This window comes from Kogia breviceps, chromosome 6 (assembly GCF_026419965.1).
Source record: "Kogia breviceps isolate mKogBre1 chromosome 6, mKogBre1 haplotype 1, whole genome shotgun sequence".
Taxonomy (NCBI): Eukaryota; Metazoa; Chordata; class Mammalia; order Artiodactyla; family Physeteridae; genus Kogia; species Kogia breviceps.
Genome location: NC_081315.1, coordinates 92,662,525 through 92,685,002, shown reverse-complemented (window position 1 = coordinate 92,685,002; position 22,478 = coordinate 92,662,525).

The following is a 22,478-nucleotide window of genomic DNA, read 5'->3' as shown; positions in this document are numbered from 1 at the left end:
AAATCACTCATTACAAAAGTTTGACTGCTTTTGTGGGGGAAATGGGGTGAGAAATTAAACATTAGTGCTCTTCCAAATATATCAACATATATTTGGAATATATTAGAGACTTTCTTCACAGGGCAGGGTCTCAGAGTGCTGTACTCTGGAAACAGTGAAAGTAGGAGGGATAAACCAGTCAACCGTCTTTCCATTCCTGAGGAGTCTCTTTATTCTTTTCTTTTTTTTTAACATCTTTATTGGAGTATAATTGCTTTACAATGGTGCATTAGTTTCTGCTTTACAACAAAGTGAATCAGTTATACATGTACATATGTTCCCATATCTCTTCCCTCTTGTGTCTCCCTCCCTCCCACCCTCCCTATCCCACCCCTCTAGGTGGTCACAGACCACCTAGCTGATCTCCCTGTGCCATGCGGCTGCTTCCCACTAGCTATCCACCCTACGTTTGGTGGGCTGGGGGAGGAAGGAAAACTTCCCTTGAGTAGGTGTAGTGGCAAATTTAATTTCACACATATATGATAGCCTTTAGTTTCACATTTAATTTAATATTACATTTAACATAATATTTAATAATGTAATGATAGTGGGCTTTATTTTTTTTTGGCCATGCATCTTGTGGGAGTTTACCTCCCTGACCAGGGATTGAACCTGGGCCTTGACAGTGAGAGCTCAGAATTTTAACTACTGGGCCACCAGGGAATTCCCCTGATATTGGACTTTAAAAAGTTTAGTCTTTACAACTTTGTCAGTCTGTATGAAAGAGAGCTTAAGGATTCTTAATTCACCTCTTTATACCACTTCTTTCAGACACCTATTATGGCCCATAAACATTGGGATTCAATCATTTTTTAGGTTTCCCATAATTTCCTCCTCTACCTCTAAATTGTTTAACAGCAATGACCATCTCTTACTCATTTTTCAATCTCCTTATGATCAAGCAGAATGACTGGCAAATCACACAATGAATAATGTTGAATAAATTTCCAATAAAAATATGAAAGTTAAAACTTGGAATATGACTTACAATGCAATTAAAATGAGGAAACCATTATGGAGTTTTTTTTCTTACCTAAATTAGTGGGTGTAAGTAATATGCTATATAAAATACTGGAAAGTTCTTTTCTAATTTACAGAATTATACTTCTGTACTAACAAATAGAAGACTAATTAAGTTACCAGAAATATGAAAATCAACTTGTTAATACTTCTATTGAAGATTGCTTCAAAAACTTTACCACTTTTCTCAGAAAACTTCAGTAATAAAAATATGTTAAAATCTTAATTTTAAAAAATTTACAAGTTAAGCATAACTTGAAATAAAAAATAAAACTCTTCAAACAATTTTTGTAAAGATTATATGTTCATTAATTTACAATAAAAAAAATCTACACTTGATAAAATATAAATAGTAGACTGTGGAAAATGGAATTTTATTATGTGAAAATCCTTGCATATTACATGAAAAACCTACAGAATAGACCCATTTAAATCTATTTTAATCATAAAAAAATTTACATATAACAAAACTTGCTTTTCTGAGGTGTACAGTGTTGAGAGTTTAGAGAAATGCATGGAATCATATAATTGCCACCACAGTCAGGATACAGAACAGTACCATCACTCAAAAGTTGTTCTCATGCTGCTTTGTAGTCAAAATTTTCCAACACTCATTATTCCTGGCAATAACTGATAATACATACATGCCTTTGATAGTGTTAAATATGTATTACTACTCAGTATTTTCAAAAGAAAATATAAGGCTATTTGGCAATTATTAAAGAATGGAGGAAATGATTGATACGTGAAATACTATAACACAAGTTTGAGATCTCACATGCTTTCATTTTTCTATATATATTATTATCACATTTGTAATAAAATTATCACTGCAAAATTACTTTAATGATGTCTGCATATACACAGAATATATCCGTACAGATAACTAGTTGAAAAAAAGTTATTGAGTGAGTTATCATCCCAAAGCATTAATTTTCAGAGAAATATAGTAAAAAAAAAAAAAAAAAGACAGCTTTTAGGTTTGTTATTTCACTTATGTTTAAAAATAACAGGAAGTAAATTTTCACAAAAAAACTTAATATGATCCAAACTAGACCTGAAGAGTATGGTTTTAAACCATCCAAATTTGGAACTTGATTTATTGATAGATTTAAGGTAGTTTACTTACCTTTCACTCTAAATAATCTCATAATTAATTTTCCCTGTGAATAGGCTTCCACATTTTGTGTATTTTTTTCCTTTGCTTCTTTTAAACCACAGTCTTCTTTCACAGAATAGTTGTACGAATCGATGGCTGGAAATTTTTACTTCAAAATAATTATACATGAGAAAATGCCTTATTTATTGTCTGTACTTATTAACAATATCAGGATTTGCATAAATGTAAGAAAGGGAAAAGTAGCCTCTCATTTGTACCTCTTGGAAGGTACAAATTGAGGGTGTTTTTTTCTGTCAGCTCATTTTGCAGCTTCCACCAAGTACAGCTCGCAGAGTTTCCTCACAGCAGACAGTGATGCTAATGCTAAAATAAAGATGTTCTGAGCTTGATGAACTATTAAGTGGCTAAGATTTGTAAAAAACAGAAACACCCATGTTATTTTCAGTTGCCTTTCAACTGTATGTATTCATTGTTTTTCAGTGTTTGCCAAGTGAAAAACCGAAGTGCTAATGGTAGGGAAGCATCGTTTTGGAATATCTGTTACCAAATTACTGTCATCATCTAAGGAGAATAACTGCTTTGCTTGATGAGAAAGCCTTCCTCTCCAAATCTGCATAAGAAAATACTTATATGCTCACAGACAATATTGAAATTGCTTTTCAATATCTTCTAAAGGTCATCCCCAATACTGAAAGCCTTTTTCATATTTACTGTGAGATTCTAAAGCATAATGGTATTAAATTATAAACCTCATGAGAACAGGGGTTGAGTGTATCATGTTTACGACTGTTTTCAAGTACCTGACATGGTGCCTGGTACAGAAATATTCAATAAATATTTACTGAGTGAATAAAGGAATACATGAATGAATGAATAAAGACAGTAAAATATCTGACTTAAATCTGAGACTTTTACATCTGATTTTAATTTTAAGTTTATGGTTTAAACTGAAGAAAATATGTTTTTTTTCTGGATTAATAAAAGTATATTATAGTAATAAATAACAGTGCACACTTAAAATGCTACGCCTGATCTTCCAACATTTTATAGAAGATAAAAACTAAAATTAAAGTGGAAAACATATTTATTGAAATAAGAAAAGGAAACAATTTTGCTCATATTGTCATAGGAGGAGACTTCTGTAAATGGCCACCTAGGAGTAAGAAGCCTGGGTGGAAAAGCATTGTAGTTGTTGTTGCTTTTCCAGAAATGAAAAATATCTCTGGACAGCTATTTTGTTTAAATATCAGCACAAATCTCAAGGGAAACATATGGAAGGAAAATGTGAAGTATCCTGAGCTCACAGGACAACAGGGCTACACAAATCTTAACAGTCTATTTTAGCAACAATCTCAGTGGAGAGCAATTCCAGTTATTTACTATCATCTATAAAGCCCTAAATGGTTACCTCAGTGCTCACTTCCTGGCTATTATAGTGAATTATAGACCATTTTTTACAGTTCAAATTCAATTTTTCTCCAATATGTAGAGATGATTTCAGAGAAGAAATTAGTCTGTTCCAGACGTATATTTACCTAAATTTACAAGCACATGTCTAATTTGAAAATGGGTGTGTATTTAAACTGTTCATGACATATTTATAATTTCATAGTCATAATTTTGAAATGTTCACTGTGCAATCTTTTTAACGAATCCCCATCATTTGATATAGTTTTCTCGGTGTATAGTTTGATCATATACCATATACAATGATCATTAGAATTATATTATTATCTTGATATAGTTTTCTATAGTGTGATTTACAAACGTAAATGCCAATAGGCTTAAAAAGCTCATTTCACATTGTACTACAAATAAAGAATTTCCCTGTTTTGTTCAGATACTTATTATATGTGAGATAGCATATACCTTACATTAAATCCATCTGACCCCCATCTCTGGTAAATGCTAGAATGGGCTCTGGGAAGCTTCATACAAAAACATGTGATAGCACCTTACCTTATGTTCTTGATGCTTCCTGCCCTGGAGCTGTATTATTGAGGTTCTCATGGGAACCAACTTGGTATCCAATCATATGTAATTCAGAAGTGTGACTTTTCCTCAGTTGGTTCTCACCAGGCAAAGACTGTAGGAAGCACATTTATGGTCAAAGTTAGGTTTATTAAGCTCTGGTAGCAAAGGAGACAGGAAACAGTGAAATATGTGGTACCTTACCAATAAGAGTTGTTAGGAGGGTATAATGGTTAATTCTGTATATCAGATTGACTAGGTTAAGAGATGCCCAGATAGTTGGTAAAACATCATTTGTAGGGCTGTTTGTGAGAGCAGCTTAGTTTTTGAATTGGTAGGCTGAGGAAAGATCTCTCTCCCTAATGAGCATGGACATCATGCAATCAATTGAGAGCCTTAATAGAACAAAAAGGTGGAGGAAGGGTGAATGTATTCCCTTTATTTGAACTGGAATATCCATGTCCTCCTGCACTCAGACATTGGTGCTTTTGGTTCCCAGATCCTCTGACCCAGATGGTATTTACATCATCAATCCCCCCATTCTCGGGCATGTGGACTTGAACTGGATTCCACCACTGGCTTTCCTGGTTCTCTGGTCTGCAGACAGCAGACTGTGGGACTACTCAGGATACATAATTATGTGAGACAAATGCTATAACAAACAAATCTCCTGGTATATATGTATCTATATCTTTATCTAATCTATCTATCTCGTTGCTTCAATTTCTCTGGAGAACCCTGATTAATATCATATTACCTATAGAATTTTGGATACGTATTAGGAGATTTTGTGGGAGGTTCAAAGAAGCATAGGCTGTTCTGGATTGAATACTATAAGAAGTCAGAGACAATTTGAAGATGAAGTTTTTTGTTTTTGTTTTTGTTTTTGTTTTTATCTTGAATTCCTGAGGAACAGTGCAGGGCTGGGATTATTATTGGAGAAGGAGCTATGAGAAGAAGGGCATGTTTGGTCATGTTTTCATGCTTGCAAAATATACTAATTTTTGCCCCTCTTTAAACATACATTGTAGTGGTCTTTATAAAGGATAGCCCTTGCTCTGACAAGAAATAACCTATGTACTGAAAGAATTACATGAGTTAGCTAATGTAGTGGGCTTATAGGTAGGTATTAGCAGGGACTAACACCTATCTACTAGGCAGGCAGGTAACTACATTTGGAGTAGCTAATGACATTGTTGGGTTATCATGAGAATAGAGAAGATATAAGAATGGTTAACAAAACATAATGACATTGAGTCAGGAGGTAGGTGGGTCCCAGGGTGAACAGCTGGAGTTTCCCCCTGTGGACATATACTCCAAAATAGCTGGAGAGAGAAGAGCTGAGACCTGCCCAGATAAAAGATAGAGAGAACATATTTCTCATTCTCGAAGTCAAGGAGATCTTCTCGACAATACATGTGCAGAAAGCCTCCTGGGAGGTCAAAAGGGAGGGTGTGTTACCTCATAGTAAGTGCTGTCAACCTACCCATAGGCCTCTTCACTAGAATCTCTTGGCTAATAGAAAACTCTGGGAAGACTCTGAGATATACAAAATACTGATTCAGAACCAGGCAAAACAAGATGATTGGCCAAAGGACACCCAGAAGAAATGCCGCATAAAAGTGATTCAAACTACCACAAGGGTGTGACTCTTTCTCTGAGCCCGCCCTTGTGTCTACCCACATGTACTCTTTTTCCCCCTAATATACACTTTACTTGCTTCACTACTTTCCATCTCTATGTGGAAATTCATTTCTTCAAAGCTGATGGGCCAGGGCCTTGTCACTGGCCACTGGTCTAGTGGCTAGGATTCAGTGTTCTCACTACCACGGCCTGACCTCAATCTCTGTCTGGGAACCGAAATCCTGCTTCAAGTCGCTCTGGGCTGAGGCCACCTGAGATCAACATGGGGGCACTAAATCACTTCTCCAGGTATAAAGATTTTCGAGGATACCTTTAGACAGTATTAATATTTTTCTGAGATGGTTTCTCAAAGTTTTATATAAAGAGAGCTATGGTAAATGAGGCAGAGATGCCAAAACTTCCTTGGCGTGGGCATCCAGATTAAGCAAAGACTTTAGAATGTGATTATTATGTGTGTATATATATATATACACACACATATATATATATATATATATATTTTTTTTTTTTTTGCGGTACGTGGGCCTCTCACTGTTGTGGCCTCTCCCGCTGCGGAGCACAGGTTCCAGATGCGCAGGCTCAGCGGCCATGGCTCACGGGCCCAGCCGCTCCACAGCACGTGGGATCCTCCCGGACCGGGGCACGAACCCGCATCCGCTGCATAGGCTGGCGGACCCTCAACCACTGCGCCACCAGGGAAGCCCTATTTTGTGCATTTTGAAAACCCACTATAAGAATGTATTTCCTCTAATGCAGCTATGTACAGGAAAGGCTAGGGGACATCATTTTCATACAGGAAAAAGAAATATGCTAGTCATGGGGGATGAGGGAAAAGGGTTGTGCTTACTGACATCTTTGAGAAGCTGGAGGCATTGCCCATGTAGACTAGAGTTATTTGTAGGTTATGAGTGCATGATATTGGGCGCTCAGAGATTCTGGAACGGCAGAAGCCCAATAACATCACTTGTGAATTAGAGGCAGGACCTGAATGAATATTATGGTGCTTTGTTCTACAAGGATGTATAGTGATGGCTAATAGATTTTAGTATCCTTGAGGCAAGATAGGAAGATGGCCAAATAAAGTATTGATAAACTTGTTCAAAATTGATCAAATATGGTATCAAATAATTTTTAAAAATTTGAGATCTAGCAAGCAGATATCTGGTGGTAGCCTCTGCCGTGGAAAGTGACAATCCTTTAACTAGTTCTATTTCTTAGTCAGTTCATAGATTAACAGCTTAATAGATGAGGGACAGGTTCCATTAAGGAAGAACCTGGAATGTCACCTTAACTGCACATGTTGTACAATGTTCTCCAGTTTGAAAGAAAATTGGAAGCAAAGTGGATCTTTGGATATTTTCTCTGGTAACTGCACACTGGTGAAGAGGTAAAACTTCTATGCCATTCAAAATACCTGATAAGACAACATATAGATAAAACAACAAACTTTAATTCCACCCATTTTTTGTTTGATAAAATAGTTTAAACATATATATTACTACCAGGAAAGAATGTTAGTGTGTATTTTCTTTTTGAGATTATTTAGTGTTAGGCTCTCAAAACAGAAATAAATGCAAATCAATGCTTGAGAGCCTCATTTGGTTTAAAACTCCTTCTCCTTCATTCCTTTAAAGAGGCAATCGTTCCTTTTACCCTTTGGTTGCCTTTGTTCTTCTGAGATCTTTATATACTTTTAAATGTAAAGTACATTCTTTCAAAACCAATGTCACCAGTTTGTTCTTTTTCATAATCGTCTCCTCTTTTTTTTTTTTAATGTTTGCAATATATTCCCTTTACCTACTTTGTCAATTTAGTATATTTATCTTAAGGTTTAGTTTTATTTGCTCCATTACCATATTATCTGTTACAAATTTGTTTGTTGTTTTACATTAGGTGTATGTTAAACTTAGCATGGGACTCATTTGGGGCTACATTTTTTCCTCCCTAGGACACAAACACAGTAGTAGCTGCCCTTGTGGATAAAGGCCACAGGGCATTTGTTACATACTCAACTCTTTGTTTTTTGTTATATTCCAGACCATTAAGTTCCCACCCTTAAGTTTCCAGTCGCATTATCTAATGCTGGATAGACTATGGCTGTATAATAAAAGAAGCCTACTCTGTACTAGTCTGAAATTTCTTACCCAGGTTACATTTAAGCCCTGTGTCTACCCAGACTGATGGGGAGAGAGAAAATCCTTCCCACATTGGCCACCACCAATTTGCTCACACACACAAGCCCATTTTCTTCATGCAATTCATTATCTCCAGGCTTTCTTAAATTTACATCGTAATTGCTGCTCTGTATAGCTGTTCCTATTCTGGCTAACACTAGACTTGAAGTTCCAGAATGCAACTGAAGCCTGTCTATTATCATGGTCAGTTTGGGAATTTTTCTACACTGTACTGGTGTATGCAACTTTATAGATGCCTCGTTCAGGTTTCAGTAACAAACACTCCCTCATCACTACAGTGAATCTAGCCCAATTTGGATATAATGCAATGACATTTACCTTAAAATAGTTTGGTGAAAAGACAATGATCTACCTACCTATTAGTTAACAAAGAGAGGAAAACATTTTCCTTTTGTTTGTTTTCCAATGTAGTCTAGTTGTTGAAAATTTCATTTATTATGACAAACTATGGCTGTCTCTATGAAATGTATATACCATTTGGTCAGGAGTTCCAGTTTTAAACAAATGAGGACATTCTAGCAAATTGACAATTCAATTATGGAATCTGGAACTGTAAGCTTTTCCCAGGTATGCTGTTATTGAGATTTTTTTCCTCATATACTTAACAATAGTATCTCAATAGATTCTAGAGTTTCCAAACGATGCTCTTGAATACAAAGATGCTATCAAGTTGAAATATGCCCTTGGATAAATTTGTCCAGTTTTCTGTAAATCCAAATATATTTATTTTTGTACTGGAAATTATTCTGTTGAACACAGTACTGGTGACAGGGAAAAATTAATCCAGCCAAAAGACTGTCATAGCATCTCAACTTTGTCCTTTACCCTTGAATTATTGGTATTTAATATTGCTTTTGCTATTGGAGTGTGTGTGTGTGTGTGTGTGTGTGTGTGTGTGTGTGTGTGTGTGTATGCATTTTACTGAGGACACTGCCAACATTTTTTTTTCATTTTTCTTTTGATTCTGTTGAAAAAAATGTTACTTTCCAGGTATTAATCAATGGGATATATTATTAAGATGAAGTTTCTCCTGTGGATTTTTATAGTGTTCAGATGATGAGCAGGTTCTATAGGTTGCTATCATAAATATGACAATTGTAAAATATTGTCAATGTACTTCTAATACTCTAACTATATTTTTCTACCTTTATTGAACTTATAAAAATAAAATTGCATGATAATAAAAGCTAATTTAAGAATATATTTTAATGATGTACAGTGTCATGTTGTTCATGATAAAATCGACACTTTGCCACTCGAAATGTTTTAGTTAAAAAAAACAGAAAAGATTTTCAGGAAAATAATTTTATATTTTCAAGTCAACTGACTTCCAATCTAATATTGTTTAAACACAATTACAGTATTCAGTTATTTGACACCATTGTAGAATATATTTTATTATCTCAATAACACTGGAGAGATGAGAAATATTGTTAGCTCTAGTACCAAACTTCAGTGAAACCTTTATTATTCCTGTTTTCTCTAATGAGAAGTTGCATTCTGAGAAAACAAATTATTACAAATATTTCCTCTACTGTATCTTAATATCTTGACTGTACTGATAGTCAGATTAAGGTTATACTCTATGTAAAGTTGATCTTATGTTGAAGGAGGTCACTCTTTGATTTTGAAGGAATAAATAAGAAGGAAATATTTGCAGGACAGCAACAAAAATCAAGAATTATGTCATAATTTTAATAACCTAAATGAATATGCCAGGAATATAGTCAACAATTAACATTTTATTGAAAAATAAAATATTATTGATAATACATCTAGACACTGGTGGATTATATGCTTATTTTAAAAATTTATTTAATTTACTTATTTTTGGCTGCATTGGGTCTTCATTGCTGTGCACAGGCTTTCTCGAGTTGTGGTGAGCAGGGGCTACTTTTTTTTTTTTTTTTTTTTTTCATGGATCATGGGCCCAGCCGCTCTGCGGCATGTTGGATCTTCCCGGCCCGGGCCCGAACCCGTGTCCCCTGCATCGGCAGGTGGACTCTCAACCACTGTGCCACCAGGGAAGCCCAGGGGCTACTCTTCATTGTGATGCATGGGCTTCTCATTGCGGTGGTTTCTCTTGTTGTGGAGCATGGGCTCCAGGCGCACGGGCTTCAGTAGTTGTGGCATGGGGGCTCAGTGGTTGTGGCACTAGAGTGTTGTGGGCTCTAGAGTGCAGGCTCAGTAGTTGTGGCACACGGGCTTAGTTGATCAGCGACATGTGGGATCTTCCCGGACCAGGGCTCGAACCCATGTCCCCTGCATTGGCAGGCGGATTCTTAACCACTGTGCCACCAGAGAAGCCCAGATTATATGCTTTTGATAGCATACCCTTTTGAGATATTAATTTCTTTTCAGTTTTCTCAATACAGGAATCTCAAAAGAATGAAAAGTTAAATTTCCTGTTCACTCCACTCCCACCATACTTTCAGAAGTTCAGCATGCTCTTTTCCAAAGGATGTTAGTAATATATTGTTTAGTCGTGGCTTTACAGGATCCTTATTGTGGGGTTGGAAAAGGGAAAGAGGAAGGCTTGAATTGACTCTAGAGCTGGAGTGCAGGAGGCTGCTGCTTGAAGATTGGTAATAAATCCCAGAAGTGCAGAGGGGAGAAGGCTGGCAGGATAGAGAAATAATGCAGGTACAGATCTTGATTTTCATGTAACATCCTAGACTTCACAAGATTCTGAGGGCTTAATGTATAGATATTTTGGGCCTACAGGATACATCAATCACTGGGCTTTGAGAAAAACAGAGGAGTTCCTGCTTACCATATTTAGCATTGCAGGATGCTTTCTACCTTTTTCATCTTCTCTTTCCCCCTTAATTTTGTTAAATTTTAAAATTTAGATATAAGATGTGTATATTCACAGATTCACAATCTATTCCAGTTCAAGTTTTTAGTTAGAATACTAAAATCCCCAGTCTCACAAGCTACAAAGTGGTTTGTTGAAATGTTGAATTAAATAAGTAAGTTGGGGGCATTCTAGGGAAGTTTAATATATGCACCAGGTAGTTTGGCAAGATTGTGGTCACAACGAAATCTCAATTTCCTGGAAACCCTTGCATTTGAAATATACAATATTCATAGGCAAGTTTGTCTCTGGCAGATGGGATCACCCATTACAAATAATGATTTAAAACTAAGAAATATGAGAACATTCCTTGTCCATTCTGATGAAAGTGGCAGAGTGTGATGGGCAATTATTTGTATTATAAGAGGCATCACTGGCAAAGATCTTAAGTGATGAAATCTTGTACTCGAGATTTGCATTACCTTGTCGAAAGACAGAGATATTGCATCTAAGTAGAAGTATAATATAGTATTTTTTTCTGGTCTCATAGTCTTTTCTGAGCTTGAGACTTTTCTCTAGGCTTCACTGAGATTCTGTGAGCTATTCCCTACACTTAATTGATGTTCAACTTAAACAAGATAGAATAAGTTGTTGTTTCAGTAAGGACATACACTGGATTGCTGGACTATTTCAGCCTGCTTTAAATGATAGCAGCAGTTTTGAAGAAGTTTTCAAAATGGAAGTTTTCATAGAATGTGTCAGATTTGATAATTGCTATAAGTTCTTTAGCGATGATTTAATAATGTCAATATACCCCTGCAGAATAGTTTTTTCTTGAATTTATTAAGAGTGTCAAGGTCACTTGCCCTTTTGCTTTTCTTTCATTGGTTTATATAGAAAAATGTAAGATTTTCCTTGTAAACTGCGTAGAGGTATGCCTTAGTGTTACACATGAGGAAGGAAGAATGCTGAGCCACACCATTTCCCAGGGAAACATAACACATATGAAGTTGCTTGATCAGTGTCAGAACTTTTTTACAATCTGAGAAACTGAGAAAAGAAGATCATAACCAAAAATAACATCCTCTGTTTCTGAAGAGTATTGAGACCACGTTAATGCCAACAGTTTTCTTGTAAGGGTCATATAATCTACCATTTTTGAGCCATGCTACAAATTTAGAAACAAAATACATGTCATCCACAATCAATCAGATCATCTTAAGATGATTTTCAAATCATGCACAAGAAGAGTAGCTAATGATGTAGTCAAAGTATAAGACTCCACAGACAGAACTTTTTTAAGTGACCCTGAGATTAAATGTATGCATCCGTCTTTCTGATCTTCCTCTTATTAGAAGCCCCAAAAATATTTTAGCCAGTCCATCCATCAGTGGGCAAGCAGTTTTGGTAAGAGAAAAGGAAAACAAATCTAATCCAAAATAACACAAAACTTCTTTAAATAGCTCTTCTTACAGGTAAACCTAATACATAGAAGGGCATTTGAGATATAAACCAACATGGCTATATACTAGAAGAGTATTTTTGTTGTTGTTGTTGTTTGGTTTTTTTTTTTTTTTTGCGGTACGTGGGCCTCTCACTGTTGTGGCCTCTCTCGTCGCGGAGCACAGGCTCCGGACGCGCAGGCTCAGCGACCATGGCTCACGGGCCCAGCCGCTCCGCGGCATGTGGGATCCTCCCGGACCGGGGCACGAACCCGTGTCCCCTGCATCGGTAGGCGGACCCCCAACCAGTGCGCCACCAGGGATGCGCTAGAAGAGTGTTTTGATTGATGTGCTGTTTCTTTCCACACGCCATCTCCCACAGTAGGAATGGAAGCCCATGCTGAAACAATAGAATCACACCTCACTAAGTCGATAATTTCAGCCTCCCTAATCTTCATCCTCTGCACCTTGGTTCATTGTCTCCATTTACTCAACAAATTTCCACAGGCTGGAGTTACAGCCTTAACCGGCTGCTGGCCAAAACCAAACAAAAGGAAGAATAACTGAATATCTGCATCCATGCCTCCCCAGCACAACACCAGATAGAAAGAAGAGTTTTTAACCACTACGGCTCTTTATTAATATAAAAGCATGCCACTACTGTTTTCAATATCTTAATTTAAAAGATATTATTTAACTGTAATTTTGAAAGTGTTACATTTTGGATCCTGTGGTGGAATTTCATTTGCCACTGATTTAATTGATCATATATATTCTGCATTTTAGATCTTATGAATAGGTATGCACGTGTTTTGTTATAAATAAGCATTATTGCTGGAGTGTTTTGGGTACATATTAGAAAGTTTTACACATATTTTAAACAAGAGAGATGCATCTGTGGAAATTTATGTATGGAGTGTTAGGTATTACGGTACATATGAAACTTGTTTATAAAATATGCAAATCTCTTGTTATTAATACTAACACCTGTCCAAACCATGTGTTGCTCATATAGCGAACATGTATGTATTTGTTTTAATGTAGAGATTTGCTAACTTGAGTTTTTCAACAATTCATGTCTTACATTTTCTACAAGTTTTCATTTTGGATCCCGATTTGAGAGAATAAAATCAAAATGCATCATGCTTTTATGAATAGATTTCTAAGCAGATGTGGTTTGATACATGCAGAAAAGTGATCAGGAACAAAACATATTTTTCTGTGCAAACTGTAATTTGAGTTTTTTAATGCTTCTTATTCAATTAATTATTTTAGTAATTTTGGGTCTTCAAACTCATTATATCTTATAAAGCACACTTTCCTGAGCAAAAACTGTAGTTTATAGAATAACAACCCAAGCTACAGATAAAAAGTAAATGAGCTAAATGACAGATAAGGAAGAAAAGGTGAATGCAGTTCCGATCAGGGAATTGAGAAAAATTAACATTCCAGTAGACAATGTAGCCAAATCTTAAAATATAGGCAAGCATTTGACATGGGAAACTATGCCCTCCTACTACAGATTTTATGGAAACCGTCTTAGTTCAGGTTTCTTCTTAGTGATAGTTTATTAGGCTACAGTCATAATTTTGTTTTATTTTTGTCTCCTTAGTAGTTGTCAAGGTAAAGATCATTGTATGTAAAATTGGTCAAGAAAATCAGTAGAGACAAAAATTCTGACAGTGTCCGATGTGTGTTGTTTTCAAGCCTGGTGCAATGGAATGGTTGTGTTCAATGAGTTTATGACTATTGATCCAGGTCATGAGCTTTTCAAACTCTGCTTTGTTGTAAGAAACTACTGGGGAGAACAAGCAAGGCCTAGATGGGATTCCTTGCTCCTTTGATTAAGGCAGACACAGTCTCAGAGACACCAAATTAAAGCTGAAAGGTGGAGATTGTCTTACTTGTCTTACTGAGATGTGCCCTTGTGTCTATCACTGACTCCCTGTCTTTTACTTTTAAGTTCCTTTCTTCCAACTACCTTATACCACAAGTATTTTAGTAAAAAACAAGAAAAGAAAATTATATACAATTACATCCTCAAAATTTATTTATTTTATAACTGAAAGTTTATAAAATAACCAGGACCACCTTTGCCCATTTTCCCCCCTCCTACCTCTGGCAGCCATCAATCTGTTTTCTGTTTTTATGAATTCCTTTCTTTTGATTCCATATATGAAAGAGATCATATAGTACTTTTTCTTCTCTCTCTGAATTATTTCACTTAGCATAATGCCCTTAAGGTCCACCTGTGTTGTTATAAACAGCAGTATTTCCTTCTTTTTATGGCTGAGTAATATTCCATTACATATATTTCATTTTTTATCCATTCATCTGTCAATGACATTTGGTTTTTTTTTTATTTTTCCATATTTTGGCTACTGTAAATAATGCTGTAATTAACATCAGAGTGTAAATATCTCTTCAAGATAGTGATTTTGCTCTTAGGATATATCTCTAGAAGTGGAATTGCTGAATCATTTGTCAGTTCTGTTTTTAATATTTTGAAGAACATCTATACTGTTTTCCATAATGGCTGGGCCATTATGGAAAACAGTATAGTGAACAAGTGTTCACTTTTCTCCACATCTTCACCAACGACTGTTACCTCTTGTCTTTCTGATGACAGCCATTTTATCAGGCACGAGATGATATCTCATTGTGGTTTTGATTTGCATTTCTCTGGTGATTAGTGATGTTTAGCATTTACTTTTTAATATATAGACTTTATTTTTTAGAACAATTATACAGTCACAGAAAAAAAATGAGCGGAAGGTACAGAGATTTCTCATCTATCCCTTATCTCTACACAAATGCACACTCTCACCCAATACCAGTATCCCCCACCAGAATGGTACATTTGCTACAACTGATGAACTATATTGGCACAAAATCACTCCAAGTCCATAGTTTATATTTTTAATTTTGGTGCTGTGCATTCTGTGAGCTTGGACAACTGTGTAATGACATGTATTCACCACTATAGTATCATACAAAGTAGGTTCACTATTGGAAAAGTCCCTGTGTTCCAACTATTTAACCCTTTCCACTAACCCCTGGCAATTACTGACCTTTCTAAGGTCTCCATAGCTTTGCCTTTTCCAGAATGTTATATAGTTGGAATCACACAGTACATTGCCTTTTTCAGATATACTTCTTTTGCTTAGTATTATGTCTTAAAGTTTTCTCCATATCTTTTCAAGGCGTGGTAGCTCATTTCTTTAGCTCTCTGAATAATAGTCCACTGTCTGGATGTACCAGTTTCTTTACACATTCACCTACTGAAGAACATCTTTGTTGCCTCCAAGTTTTGGCAACTATGAATAAGGCTGCTATAAACATCTATATACAGGGTTTTGTGTGGTCATAAATTTTCAGCTCCTTTGGGGAAATACCTAGAAGCACAATTGCTGGATCCTCTGGTAAGAGAATGTTTAGTTTTATAAGAAATAACCAAACTGTCTCCCAAAGTGGCTGTACTATTTTGCATTTCCTCCAGCAATGAATGAGAGTTCTTTTTGCTCCACATCCTTGCCAGCATTTGGTGTTGTCAGTGTCCCGGATTTTGGCCATTCTAATTGGTGAGTAGTGAGATCTCATTGTTGTTGTTGTTGTTTTCATTCTAAAACTTTACATTACTTTGCTTAATTAAATTTTTACAATACTTTTCTATATCTCAGTTCAACTAAACAGCTGTATGGTTAGAAAAAAAGATTTAATCTCTGTTGGTACAGATCTCAGTGAGAAACTCTTTGAATATATCCAAGTTATTTAGTTAACACACTTGACCAACCAATAATTATACAAAACTTCTAGCTCTGTGGGTTCAGAGGTGCATAGCCTACGTTTATATAAATTATATAAAGATATGTAATATATTATGCATTGTTTTAATTTGCATTTCCCTTGTGATATATGGTGTGGAGCATTTTATCATATGCTTATTTGTTGTCTGTATTTTTTTATTGAGGTATCTGTTAAAGTCTTTGGCCCATTTTTTAATCAATTGGCTTGTTTTTACTGTTAATTTTTAAGAGTTCTTCGTGTATTTTAGATAATGGTCCGTTATTTGACATTATTTTGCAAAATTTTCTCAACAGTTTGTTGCCTGCCTTTTCATGCTTTAACAGTGTCTTTCACAGAACGAAAGTTGTGTGTATTTGTTTGTATAATTTTAATAAAGTCTAACTTATTAATTCTTTCTTCCATGGATGTCGTTTGGTGTTGTATATATAAAGATAACTCTAAACCCAAGGAAATCAAGACTTTCTCTTATGTCATCTTCTAGTAGTTTTATGGTTTTTCATTTTGAATTTAGGTCTGTGATCCATTTTGAGTTAATTTTTGTGAAGGATACAATGGCTGTGTCTAGATTCATTTTGTGTGTGTGTGTGGATATACGGTTGTTCCAGCACCATTTGTTGAAAAGACTACTTTGCTCCATTGTATTATCTTCTTCCTTTGTCAAAAATCAGTGGACTGTATTTATATGGGTCTCTTTCTGGGCTCTCTATTCTGTTGCATTGATCTACTTGTGTATTCTTTCACTAATAGCCCACTGTCTTAATTATGGTAGCTTTATACTGTCTTAAAGTTGGTAGTGCCAGTCCTCAGGCTCTGTTATAGTTTTAAACACCTTTTAAATAAATTAATCACTTTTAAATTGGAAATCAGTGTGACAATAAATTAAGAAGAATGCTGTATGGGTTAAATGAAGGCTCTGGTCTCAGACAGCTTAGTATTGAATATCAGCTCTGTTCCTTACTAGTCTTGTGATATTAGACAGAGGCAAACCACTTTACTTGCTTAAACTTCAGTTTCCTCATCTTTAAAATAGGAATACTGAACAGTATGTCTCATTGAATTATGAAATGAAATGAAATTTTTGATATTCAGTATTATGCAAGAGTGTAGCTCCAAGTCAAGGTGAGCTATATCATTCCTCAGTGGCAGCAGTTTTATTATCATTATTCACATTGATGAAGCATCATCCGCCACTCTGAACTCCAACTCCAGTTCTGGGGATTTGCCATGTGTGTAGCTACATAAGGTATTGCGAGTTTGGAACCTACAAACAACTAGTAAAGCCCTGGCACAAGTAAGCTCTCAAAAGTGTTAGAGAATTGGATAATTGAAAATCAAGCTCTCTGATATTCAATTTTCTTTTCTGTAAGAAGCATGATATTTAATATCTTCCTTTCAATGTTCTTGTCAAAAGAAATCAGATTAAATATTTAATTGCTTGGAATATTATAAGGACTAAACAAATCACATCATCATTATTATATTATGGGGACATATTTTAGCTACAGAACAGGAAGTTTATTGTTTGCCACATTTCAAAGTATATATTTGAGAAAAATGGAGTTACATTTTTTGTTTTGTTTTTGTTTGTTTTTATTTAATGCACTGATTTGTTTGTTCAAATGAAAGCTAGCTTGGAAGTCCAAAATAAATACAGGGAAAAGCAGAGCTGCTGTATTTGAAGCAGTGGGGAGTGAAGGACTCCTCTTACTGAACCCATTACCCCTCCCATCAAAGTGCTCTTGAAGTGTCTCTGAAAAACAATGGGAAAACCAAGGATCTATTCCCACCCTCTCATTTCACACAGAAAAGCTGAAAAGTGAGTTTACTTCAACAAAGCTGCAGAGGAAGTTGAAGACAGAATAGGAATAAAATCCAAGATCCTAGATCTCTGTCCTGTGCTTTTCCTAAGTTAAATGCATGAGCATGACGCTGAGCTTGACAGTGACATCATGATGTATGGATTGTATCACAGGTTCCTGGGAGACAGGGACAGTGGCATTTATTTTACTGTTGCAAGTGCTTTGGGCACTTACATACTGCTTCATTCACTTCTTTCACGGTTGAAATTTATTGACTGATAGTCATTTGATTTTATTTTGTAATATAAAAATTTAACTCATGTGTTGAATTATTATACAGAATACTCTGCAAAGTCAGTGAAAATTAAAAGTTTCATAGAACAGTGCTCTAATGGCCATGCCACAGAACCAATATGATGAAATTCACTTTCCTAATTCTCTTAGTCCACATGAATATGATTTAAAACATATTATCTTTTAAAAAAATACCATAAAAAATATTTTCAAAGGGTTTTCAGTGATAATATGTTGACAATAAAAACACTGCTGGAACTGTAATAAAGTGGCAAGGCATTTGTCAATTATTCAAGGAAAATGACAATACCATTCTGGTTAGCATATATATATATTTATTGTGAAATTAAAAATATATTTCAAAAGTAAACAATTTAATAATTGTCAAATTGATAACTGAAAGTTAGTAAAAGTAATTTTCACTATTTATGGAGTCTTTTGGCCCTCAAAAATAAAATGTAATTATGGACTTTTAAATGTGCTGATTAGTAAAAATGGAAGTAAATGTGCTAATCTGAGTAGTGTTGAATGTGGGTTCCCCGAACATATCAAGAAAGCAACTTGATGAGTTATCACTTACTGTAGCAATGGAAATAACCACCTCCATAAATTTTTAGTGAGGGAAAGTTCAGGATATTTATGATATTTTTAAGTCTGCTTTAAGATGAGGCTTTAAGCCAGGGCTTGGTTAGGATTCCATAGGGTCATAATGTAATAGTGTAGGATTGGTGGATACAATGGGGTGAGGAATTTGAGGAAAGAGGGGTCGGAGTGTTGGGCTGTAAACTATCATTTGATACTTTCTACTGAGAGTTTATGGGTCTTTACATAGTTCCTAAGATAAATAATTAAATTATTTGCCATTTTTATTTTCCTGGGCAAAGTTCTGTTCTCCCAGAGTATTAAAGTCATGAAGATGAAGAGAATGAATAGTAAAGTCAAATTAATGAAGACAGTAAGCTGTGCAGACTTAGAATTTTTGGTTTTCAGAGGATTCACATGTAAGAAAGATAAGAGTGAAAAAATCAGAAATTGCATTGTCTTGCAGACTTCAAATATACATAAGAGTTTTACTTTCCTCCACAAAATCAACTCATAAGTACGGTTTTCAAAAGTTTTCCCATGTCTATTGTAAGCTTTTACAAGTGTTTGAAAATGTGTGCTCTGGAACTTCAATATCACTTCTTCAATGGCATTCTCACTGCCTCAAAGAGTTAATGACATTTTCACAGACAATTTACACCTTGTTCCTTGAAGTACCCCAGGGTGCATTTGCCTCCAGCTGAAGGTACCTGATAAAGAGTCCACAGAGAAATTTGCCCTTAATCTCAGTAGCTGCTCCATTGCCTGCACATATTCCATATCTAATCTTTTCTCTCTTCAATTCATTCAACAAATAACTACCAAGCTCCTGGTATGGATGAGACAGGATAGCAGCAGTAGGGATCAAGAGAGGAAAACACAGTCCTGAGGCTTCATTTCCATCTGCTTGAGAAAGAAAGGCAATGAACAGTGAACACTGTAATCACCATGAGGAATCCAAAGGAAAACACAGGCCTGGGTCCAAACAAGCATATAACAAGAGAAGCAAACCTAGTGTGGTCAGGAATGGTTTAGCAAATATTTTTTGAAAAAGTAAAGTTTAAGCATTGAGTTTCATGATAAGCATGATTTAGCCAGGCAAAATGGCAGTGGGAAGGAGAAGACAGAGGTCAGACACAAAAAAAGCATTCATTTATCCATGAAATATGCATTCCACTATCTTGTAGAGTAGACTCTTTCCTAGGCATTATGAATATAGCAGTAAAAAGGAAAAAATAACAGCAAAAAAGGAAAAGAACAAGCCTGCTATCACACAATGGGAGAGAGAGTTATACCAGGTGTGAAGTTTCAAGATAGAAAAGAACATAGCATAGTGTGGTCATGAACTTGAAAAGACATGCAGGACTTGAGTTAAGAAACAAAATGGGAGGAAAATTTGCAGACATAGACAAGGTTAAGTTAGTCAGAGTCCTTGTCTAAGCTGTTTCAAGGAATTCAGACTTTACTTAAAGATACTGGGAAACAACAGAAGAATTGTAAGGATACATAGATTTGCATGCTCTCTTTAAAAAAAAAAAAAAAAAAAAAAGCAGCCCTAGGTACAAGTAACAATTCTGAAACTGCCTTACGCATATACTGGAGGTGAAGAATTAAGTAAATGGAGAGTGAATGGTAAGAATCAAGTTTCTCATTATCAGCGAAAAAAGTTCAGATAAATAAGAAATAAAGAATAAAATGTATGAATGCTCTGGTACTGCACTAGAGCCTGAGACATCAGTATAAACTCATGATTTTATATGTGTGTGTATGTGTGTGTGTGTGTTCATTTACTATCACACAAATAGATACAGAAACAATTATAGATATCTATGTATACGTAAGTTATTATACATATATTCTCTAGTTCTGTCTGTTGAGAGGGCCTAGAAACAATGATACCTCAGTGGCAAGGATTACACCCAACACCCAGATTTTAGTTCTGAATGATATTCTCTAATAAAAAAGAAAAACTAATATTCTTTGGTTTAATAAGTGACTTTAGGGTTGAGGCAGACAAAAATGCAAAAAAAGCCTGGAGCATCCTGTGGTTTAGGAGTGTTCTAAAAAATCAATTGAGGACACGTCAAAGGACATAGGAGAAAATTTAAATTTGAAAAATTTCCCAAAGACCAAAATTTGGACAATTTGAGCAATAAAATAAATAAATCGTGGATTATAATCCTACAAAAAATATTACATAAGTCCATACTGATCTAAATAAATGATGAAATAAATAAATGTAGAGGACATAAATTTTCTTACAGAAGAATTCCAAGAATATAAATATGTATATACTCCCTCTAAGAATTGGGGTTTATCTCCCCACTACAACCCAATACCCATGAGGGTGCACTAGACTGAGTGACCAGCTTTCAAAATATAGAAGAAGAGGGAAAATTAGAAATCTTACAGTGGAGAAACCTGGTAACTACTACCCTAAACAACTGATGAAGGTGAAGATCATCAGTGATATCATGTGGATATCATCTACCTCCTGATATGATGTGATAACAATGACACTTTACTTTGTGGTATCCTTTTCAAAACCCCATAACCTGAATCTAATTATATATATATATATATATATATATATATATATATATATATATATATATATATATATATTAGATTATATGTATAATCTATATATTATCTATTTACCTATCTATAGAGAGAAACAAATCCAGCTTGGGAGTTTTTCTAGAGACTACCTAGCTAGTACTCCTCAAGATTGTTAAGGTCATGAAAAACAACGAAAGACTGAGAAACTATCCCAGACCAGCGGGGATAGGAGAGAGATGAGGACTAAATGAAATGTAGTACCTGGTGCTATAGACTAAATATATAGGTTCCCCCCAAATTCATATGTTGAAACCCAATCCTCAATGTGATTGTAGTAGGAGGTGGGGCCTTTGGGAGGTGATCAGGTCATGAAGGCAGAGCTCTTACTATTAGGATTAGTGCCCTTATAAAAAGCACCCCAGAGAGCAAAGTCATCCTCTTTCGCCATGCTGGACACAGCCAGAAGACAGCAATGTATACACGAGGAAACAGACCCTCACCAGACAGTGAATCTGCTGCTGCTTGGATCTCGACTCCCCAGTCTCCAAAGCTGTGAGAAATGAAATTTGTTGTTTAAGCTACCCAGTCTATGGTATTTTTGTTATAATAGCCCAAACAGACTAAAACACCTAGATTATATCAAGGAACAGAAAAAGACCATCAATAGAAAAAGTGATAAAATCCACTGGTGTTTAATCAGTAGCAACATACCAATGTCAGTCTCTTAGTTTTGACAAAGGTAACAGAGTAACATTAGATGTTAACAATGGGAGAAACTGGGTAAGAGTTTCACAGAAATTCTTTATGCTTTCTTTGCAACTTTCCTGTAAATTAAAGTTATTTCAAAAAAAAGTTCAAATACAAATAAATATAAGGCAGACTCATACCTGTCAAGGCCTGCAGGACACTACACCTCAGTTTAGACATGTCTTTCCTTAGTTACTGAGTGTTCATGGAGATGTCTTCAAACCCTACAAGTTAGTTATATTTTAATGGATATTGGCTCTGAAAATGTTACTTGGAGTTTTTTCTCAAGTGGGCCAGAAAACACTTCAGAAGATGATTTGTGTTGGCTTGTTTTTTTTCATCTGTTTAGAATAACTGCCATTAAAAAATAATAATTTCAAAAAATAAATGAAAGCAAGCATGTTCTCAGAAAAGTATTGAAGGACAGAGAGAATATTATACTTGACAAGTTGACATTAA